This window comes from Halyomorpha halys, unplaced genomic scaffold (genome assembly GCF_000696795.3).
Source record: "Halyomorpha halys isolate HHAL.00 unplaced genomic scaffold, Hhal_1.1 Scaffold975.1, whole genome shotgun sequence".
Lineage (NCBI taxonomy): Eukaryota > Metazoa > Arthropoda > Insecta > Hemiptera > Pentatomidae > Halyomorpha > Halyomorpha halys.
In genome coordinates, this window is record NW_027109741.1 from 290,534 (window position 1) to 298,751 (window position 8,218).

The 8,218-nt window shown below is 29.1% G+C and overlaps 1 protein-coding gene across 1 annotated transcript in view; it reads left to right on the top strand.

Moving 5' to 3' along the window:
* Positions 1-5,343: 5,343 nt before the first annotated feature.
* The window catches only part of LOC106687525 (UDP-glucosyltransferase 2), a 12,984-nt gene continuing 10,109 nt past the window's right edge, over positions 5,344-8,218 (top strand). Inside the window, exon 1 of the mRNA XM_014431460.2 lies at positions 5,344-5,450. The gene's annotated coding sequence lies outside the window, so the exon portion shown is untranslated. The remainder of the gene's footprint in view (positions 5,451-8,218) is intronic.

Consider the following 8,218-nt stretch of genomic DNA (forward strand, 5'->3'; position numbering starts at 1 on the left):
AATTGAATTAAAATAGATTAGGAAAACAACATAAATTACACTTAACCCTAGTTAAGTGTGATTTATATTGTTACACGACACACTGGGGTGTCACATAACCCAGCACTTTTTAAATATTGATTAATTCCTACATGTGTAGCTCTTTTGCTAAACCCCGCTATGTAAATAACTGTCATTCATAACATAATTGATTCTGATTATCTGCTGCCATGTGTCAGTCTTCCTTGGCTATTTATTGTGATTTGAACTAGTCCTGGGGTATCTCACACCCCAGAGTGTCGTTAGTGTAAGTGGGGGAGGTGCTATCTCAGGAGAATCCAGACGCAGAAGAAGAGGCTGAGGAAGATGTTAGTGATCCAAAAGGCCCTAAAGCGGGAAGGTTGTCAATTATCATAGATAAAATGGACATAAGTCGAGTACTGAACCACCTTCGAGAAGCGGCAGAAAAAAAGAAAAAAAAATAGTACGACATTTACCTGCTTCTAAGGGGCCAGGCAAGAATATTTCCATGTCCTTTTAGAATTTATATCGCTTCAAAAACAGATAGGTACGGTATAAAAATTGTCATGTTGAATGATTCTCGAACTTTTTATGTGTTTAAAGGAATACCATAAGTTGGTAAGGTTGATTGCCCAAAAAGGAACGTCCGTCCCTTCATATTATGTAGAGGAGTTAACCAAAAGTATTCATGGAACTTATAGGAATGTGACAGTAGACAATTGGTTCTCCTCAGTGCCATTATTCGACAAATGATATCAGAGCATAAACTGACAATGGTTGGCACATTACGCAAGAATAAAAGAGAAGCGCCTCCTCAATTTGTCACAAAATGAGAAGTTGGCTCATCAACTTTTTCATTTGACAAAGAAAAATGTTTACTTTCATACTGCCCCAAGCCCAATAAAAGCGTGCTGATGTTATCAACAATGCAAGAAGATGCAATCAATGAAAAATCTGGTAAACTACAAGTCATACATGATTATAATTTAAATAAAGGATGAACAGATGCTTTTGACCAAGTATGTAAGGGGTACTCAACGGCCAGAAAAACAAGGTGGCCTCTCCGGTTTTTTTTATTTTTAAATGTTGGATCATGCCGTGGTGAACAGAATTGTTTACTCTGGTGAACAAATAAAATGAAACGCTAAGACTTCCTTTTTGGCCTGGGATATTCACTTCTGGAACCCTATCTAAAGAGGAGGCTACAGGCAGAGGCACTTCGGCGGTCACTGCGCCTAGCTATTGAAGATATTTTAGGTATAGAGGCGGAAATAAATAAACATACGATCTTGGAGAAACAAGTAAGCTGTTCTTTTTGTGAAAGGGGAAAGAACAGGAAGACAAAATTAACATGTCTACAATGTAAGAGAGCTATTTGCAATGAACACAGGGCGGCAAAATGTCTGGAGTGCAGTGTGTGACAGAAGTCCCTTCGGGGCCCCCACTATGTATTTTATTCATTTTTAATTTAAAAAATTACTTTTCCACCTCATTTTATGATTCATTTACTTCGTATTTGTCTGTATTTAAGAGCCATACAAATTACTTTTTTTTATTTAGGAACAACAATTAATTTTTATTCATTTTTTAGCCAGTTGGCTCGTAAAATTTTACAATATGAAATTTTTGGAAATACATATGAACATAATCCATTTTGAAATGATTTATTATTGTTACCTAGACCACTTAGTTATTTTAAAATGCATTATAAGCATTGCAGGTTATATCACTTATATTTTATACCAATTCATATGTTGGGGTGTATCACACCCCAGAGTGTCAGATTAAGTTGACATATAGAAGTGTGTCATTCTAGGATTAAATGAAACCTAAATCAATAGATTTTTACGAAATACAAACATTTTTCTTGATAACTCCTAATTCAGCTCAACTACTTAATAGATAAAAAGAGAACTATAGTAAACTACTTTCTACTCTAGCAATTCTACATTTCTTACGCATTTTTCCCAATATTCTTCTTTTTTTTTTTTTTACAACTTTTAAGCTCATCTAATTTGAGAACGCCGGAAACTGGGACTCGAAGACCTGGCGCGTCAATTGATTTTTAATGAAACAATTAGAAATTCTAATGGATTTACTATTTGCTATATCCAATCTGAATAATCAAATAATTCTCTAGGTTATCCTAATTCTGCTAATCTGGAATTACTGTTCCTAACTAAGAGTATTGTCCCAATTAATTAATGAATTTGGTCAGAATGGGTAAATTTAAGGACTAGTAAAACCAGGAATTTTTTAAAACAGTGACCTTGGAGTGGATATAACAGAAACAAAAAGAAAAGAATAATACATATGATAATAATTAGGTATGTTATAATATATATTATTAGCAGGTGACATTAAAGGGTAAAGGAGCAGGATAGCAATTAAAATAGAATAATAATGTTTGTTGTTAATGTATAAAAATATTGTTTTTTCTTTTCTTAGTACATGAAATAAAATATAAAATTCTTTCGTAATAAAATATACATAAAAGTTATATTATAAATTTTGATATTTTCTATTTAATACTAAAATTCGGTCTAGACGTTCCATACTTCAACCAGCAATAAATAATTTTTAATGATGAGCCTTTACTTTTTGAAAAATCCCATGTCTTGCGACGCCACAGTTACTCAAACATACAAAACAAATACTCACATAAAAATCGCTACACACTACAAATAAACACATTCCACAACAGTAACAAGTAACGACTTTTTTTTTTTCATGTGATGTATGAAAAAAAAAACAGTAACTTCTTGCTAAACTAAACGGAGTTAAAGATTGGTAATGTGTACCTTATAATGTTATAATGTTATTATATTATAATGTTCCCAAGCCCCTGGTGGTAACACACTCAACCTCTAGATATTTCACCCACTTTATTCAGGTTGGTTCGACAAAAATGGCTCTCAAACCCACTGGGTTGACTCACGGCTACAGTAACATAATAAATAATTATTTGCCACAGCCGGATTCGGACATAGACCTATTAATCTTATAAATAGGGTATCAAACAGCAATACATCATATCTTTAGTCATAAATACAATAGTTTATTAGTAATTTACTTATGTTATGATGGTATTTCTGAATTTTTCCAGATTTTTTTTTTTATATATGACTAAGTAAGTGAAATAGAAAAACAACATTTAGCATTAGTAAAGAACAATTTTTTAAGCCAATTAGTATTTATAGTCAAATTATACACATTCTAAAACTATTTTTTTTATTATTTGTTATTTTTTGCCTTACGTATTTTAATTTTTATTTCTTGTTTCTTATCGTTCTTTACATTTGTTTAAATTTTTTATTATTTTAATTTTAAAATTTCCTCTCTTTTTTCCATCAAATATAAAACAAAATTATGGCCTAAGATATAAACATTTTAAATATAGTGAAAACATGTACATACAGAAATATCGTTCACAATTATAATCTATTAAAATTAAAAAACGCACTATAATACATTCATACAAATCAACAAAATAAATGTATTAGGCTAAAAGTAATAGTTATGAAAAGACACCAAATGTAAGAAAAAGATCAATAAATATTAAAAGGTAATTAATATATAAATAATATTAATAATAATGACATATTTAGAAGTAATAAATATATGTATTAAAAGAAAAAAGAAAAGAAAAAAAAGAGTATTATAAAAATAAAATTTCAGCTGGAATTCGCATAAAATGTTATGTTTTTTTAGTACACGTAGATAAAATCTTCCTTATAATATTTCTCCTATATTGTTTTTTTTAAATATTTTCTGCATTTGAAATGATAAATGGAATTATAGAGAAGACTTTAAGCAAGACTCATCAAAATCTCTTAGTCGCTATAGTATATAGAAATATTTTTTCTTTTTTATTTGATTTGTTTTCCGATATTTTACAATGAGTGTCCTATTTGGTACACATCCACAATTTAAAAAAATCAGCCCACAGAGGGATAATCAGTACATAGATAAAAGGACACATAAACTTAGTGTCCAAAAAATAGTTTTTGTTGAGCTTAAGGGGCTGCGAATTCAAAGATTAATAAAAAAACAAATTACCTTGGTGAATTTCCTTACCTAGTACCGGTAGGCAAGTAAGAAGGTAAATCCGAGTAAAATTAAAAAAATAAAATTTGAATATATAATTGGTTCTCATTAAGAATACGTGGCTTTTATTCAAACATATCTTATAAAAACGAGAGAGCCTTGAACCTTGAAACATTTTCAGACAATTTCATCATCTAATGATTTGTTTTGAAATAAAAGGGTCCATCATGAAACACATAAGGGCTCTTACTTGAGCAAGATACGATGATATCTCAAAAGTAAGAAAAAATATAAGCCATGTCTCCAGATGAAAATATAAGATTAAGATATATGACAGGAGTTTCCTTGTTCAATATTCCCTAGTATTTATCCGATTAATTTTTAATTTCTTTGTTAACTTATCAAATAAACATCTAGAAATATTTAGAAATGTATAGTTCTGGAATCTTTCAAACAATTATTAAGAGATAATAGTGCACTCAGAATACTTTAAACAAAAATATGGATTCAAAGTCAATGCATCTCATCTCAAGAATTGCATTTTTTATGCAGCTCGATTTTTAAACTGATGAAGCTTATGAAATTTTTAATCTTTGCTTGTTAAAATAAGAAAACGCTGTTTTTTATTTGAATTTGTTGTTATTGTTTATTATATGATTATAGCATCATCATAATCATTTTAAACCCTTTACCACTTGCGCAGTTTGGGGTTACAATTTGCAGAGTAAATATATATATAATCTTTTATTTTCTTCTCAGCTCAAATGATTTCTTAGGGTCTCATTATAGAGGAGAAATTTGATTTATAGATATGGAATGGCAGCATTCAGCCTGGCTGTCCTTATTATAATTATATTTTTAATTTTTTTTTTTTCAAAGTAAAACCATCTAAAACGTTAATCTCTTTATAACCTCTTAAATTAGTCCGGTGAGAAATTCTAATGTTTTCATAAATGAAAATTGTATTATGGTATAAAAATTTAAAAAAAAAAATCATTGAATGATTAGAAAAAAATATTACCACTACCAACTTTGATATATTAATTATAAGCTGACTTATTTTTAAAGAAGTGCGGTTTCCTCTTAGATGGAGACAATGTGTGGTAATCAGCTGGTACGAACATGTTGTTTTTCATTAGCTTGTCTACTAAATAAACCAGCTCCCGAATTTTCATACCTATGAAGGCAATGCTAATACTAATTTTGAATTAATAAATCATTAATGCTGTGAGCTAACAAAAATATGACGATTTATTGACCTAGTCTTCACATGTCTGTTTAAACATCGTTACAAGTGTGACACTAGTTGTATACTATCCTGTTTAAAACATCACTTGAAATATTTATTGTGGCTAATATAGTGAACTGAGACGTGATCGGAGCTGCTACGTAAATTTTCGAAGGTATGTTCCGATTCTATATTAAATATTCAAATCAAACATTATCTTTTCAATGAGATATATTTCTTCAACAATTAATTGGTTTATTTGTCTTAACAACTGACAAAACATAATATATGGAAGTACTGACTGTTAGTAAAGAATAATAGAATTAGTTTTTAAAATTTATGAGTAAGATCGAGCATAAAATTGTATGCAATTTTATAACTACTACCCCATAATTACATGAAGTGTTATATTGACGCTTGTAGCAAATAACAAAATAAACATTTACCTTACCGGATAAGGCGAGATTAAAATTTAATGCTCAGAAAGAAAGGTTCATTATCTGATGATGATTAACATTACAAATAATGTTACTATTTTTATTTATTTGTTTTTCATAGCTTCTACCAACGAAAAATTTTAATTGATTTAAAACTAAATAAAATACAGCTATAACGACCAGAATAAACTGCAAAGTGCATTTTTCTACGAGAAACGTTTTGCTAACCAACTGACTAATATTTATATCTTAAAAAATAATAGAATATAATTAATAATTTGGAGAATTACAAATGACTTAGTTGTTAGTAATTTAACAAGAACATTTTTTTTAATTATTTATTTAATGGAATTTACAACTGTACAAAATAATACAATAGATAAATATGTAGTATGTTTCATATACACTTGAAAATCTTGGGAAGGAACCACCCATTAGTGGTACTTCAAACATTAATTTAAATTAGATGGTACCGTGGCCATCTTCTTTTCAGACGCCTCGGAGGATTATCAGGGACTGTTAAGGATGAAAGATTAAGAATTAATGGGTTAGGATGGTTAAGGAGTTTGGAATGAAAAGACGCATATCTGTTTTGGGTCAAATCTGCAACGAATGGGATGTTAAGGTCTTTGTGAATGAGTTTATTTGTGACGTAATAAGGAGCTTCAAGGATTTTACGTAACAAGAACATAAAATTTTAAATCTAATAATGTGCCTATTTTGCAACACGATTAATTTTTTATTGCATCAGCATTAGGAGACAAATCATCCACAGACACCATGGATACGAAAATCGGTTGATTAATTCTATAACCACAGAATTATCAGCGACCTATAACCTCTATTCATAACCTGAGATTATTTTTTTTAACTAGCAGATTTTTTAACCTTGCGATACAATGAATTCTCCCTTCCAAGAGTCGATTTCATATTATGTTTCAGTATTTAATGATGATTTTGGTGATCTGATATAATTGATATATTTATTTTGGTCAATTTTTAAAATTATATACTAATCATGTTTAATCCTCAGTCAAAAACATAATATTCCAGGCACAGTTAACAAGGTGGGTGGTATAAGACTCTACACATTTATTGGGGTATATTAAATTTAAATTTGGGAGAAAAGGATATTAATTAACGCTTCCACTTTCAATAACCCTCTTATATTACCTTTTGAGTCCGACAGATGGGCAACTATATTTATAGAAGAAACTTTGGCAAATTTTTATACTATATATGTGTCTATTCATATCTATTCTAGGTCTTCATTGTATTAAAATATGTTGTACTCAACGAGACATGCCTTTTTTTTTTCATTGAGAAATATTTTGAGTAATATTGAATATTTTAGTTGATTTTAACTTATTTTCAACTACTAAACCTCATCCATTGTTGAGAACTTTTGTCATAAACATATTTCAGATTAATTCGTTAAGTAACCAAACATCGTCTGTTTTTGAGTCAGTTTCTTTAGATCATATTCTGAAATACTAATCAGATTCTTTATGTAGATGCCTTAGCTCTTACAACCTATTACATTTTTTGAAAATGTCTTATCCGTCCTATTTTAAGGTTTCATTTAGTGTAAAATAAAAAATAATGCATCTTTATATTTAATATTTATTTTTTAGTATCGTTGATAGAATGGAGTTTAAATGAATTAAAATTTCATGAGCAGTTTAACTAATAAACATTATTTATTACTTCAAAACATTACCATTAGTGGCCCTAATAATAAATTTTAAAAATTGAGTAATATTATTTATATAGAAAAAAAAGATTATTGGAAATTCTCTAAAATGGATTATTCATAGATTGGATAAGACTTTGTTGTGGAACAGTATTGTACCGACATAATGTGGTGTTTCATATAATAAACTAGATACGTTGGAATGATAAATGATTATTCTTTATTATAACTCAGAAAAAACTAAATAGCTAATAAAATAAATGACTAACCAGTTGTTTAGTATTAACACCATCCATTTCTATAGTTAATTAAATCATAAAAGTGAATTCGGTGAATTAAGTTAGATTATTGGAAATGTATAGTGAGGACCGATTCAATAATTCTAAACATTTTATGTTAGAAGTGTCGTATTTCGAAGGGTAAACTCAGGATTCGTGTAAAATTAGTCTGATATGGTCCTAATGGTCGAAATTTTTCTGAAGGCTCTTATTAAATTGTAAAGTCTCTGAGATAATTTTTCGTTTTTATTTATTTATCCTTCATTACATTTTAAATGTTTTACTTTCTTCTTTCTTTTTTAATCAACCTTCATATAATCTTTTTTTCCTCTGATTTAAACTTACCAAAATGTATTAAAACCTTACCTTTCGTAGTGGTGGACAATGATGATGAAATTGTACAGCTCTATGAGTCTCTCTGTTTTCATAATAGTATAAATAATACCTGAAATGAGAGCTCCAGTAAAAAGCTTTCCTCCTGTCAGGTACAATATGCACTGGGAATTATTATTTTTGGTTTGGAAATGTTAAAAAA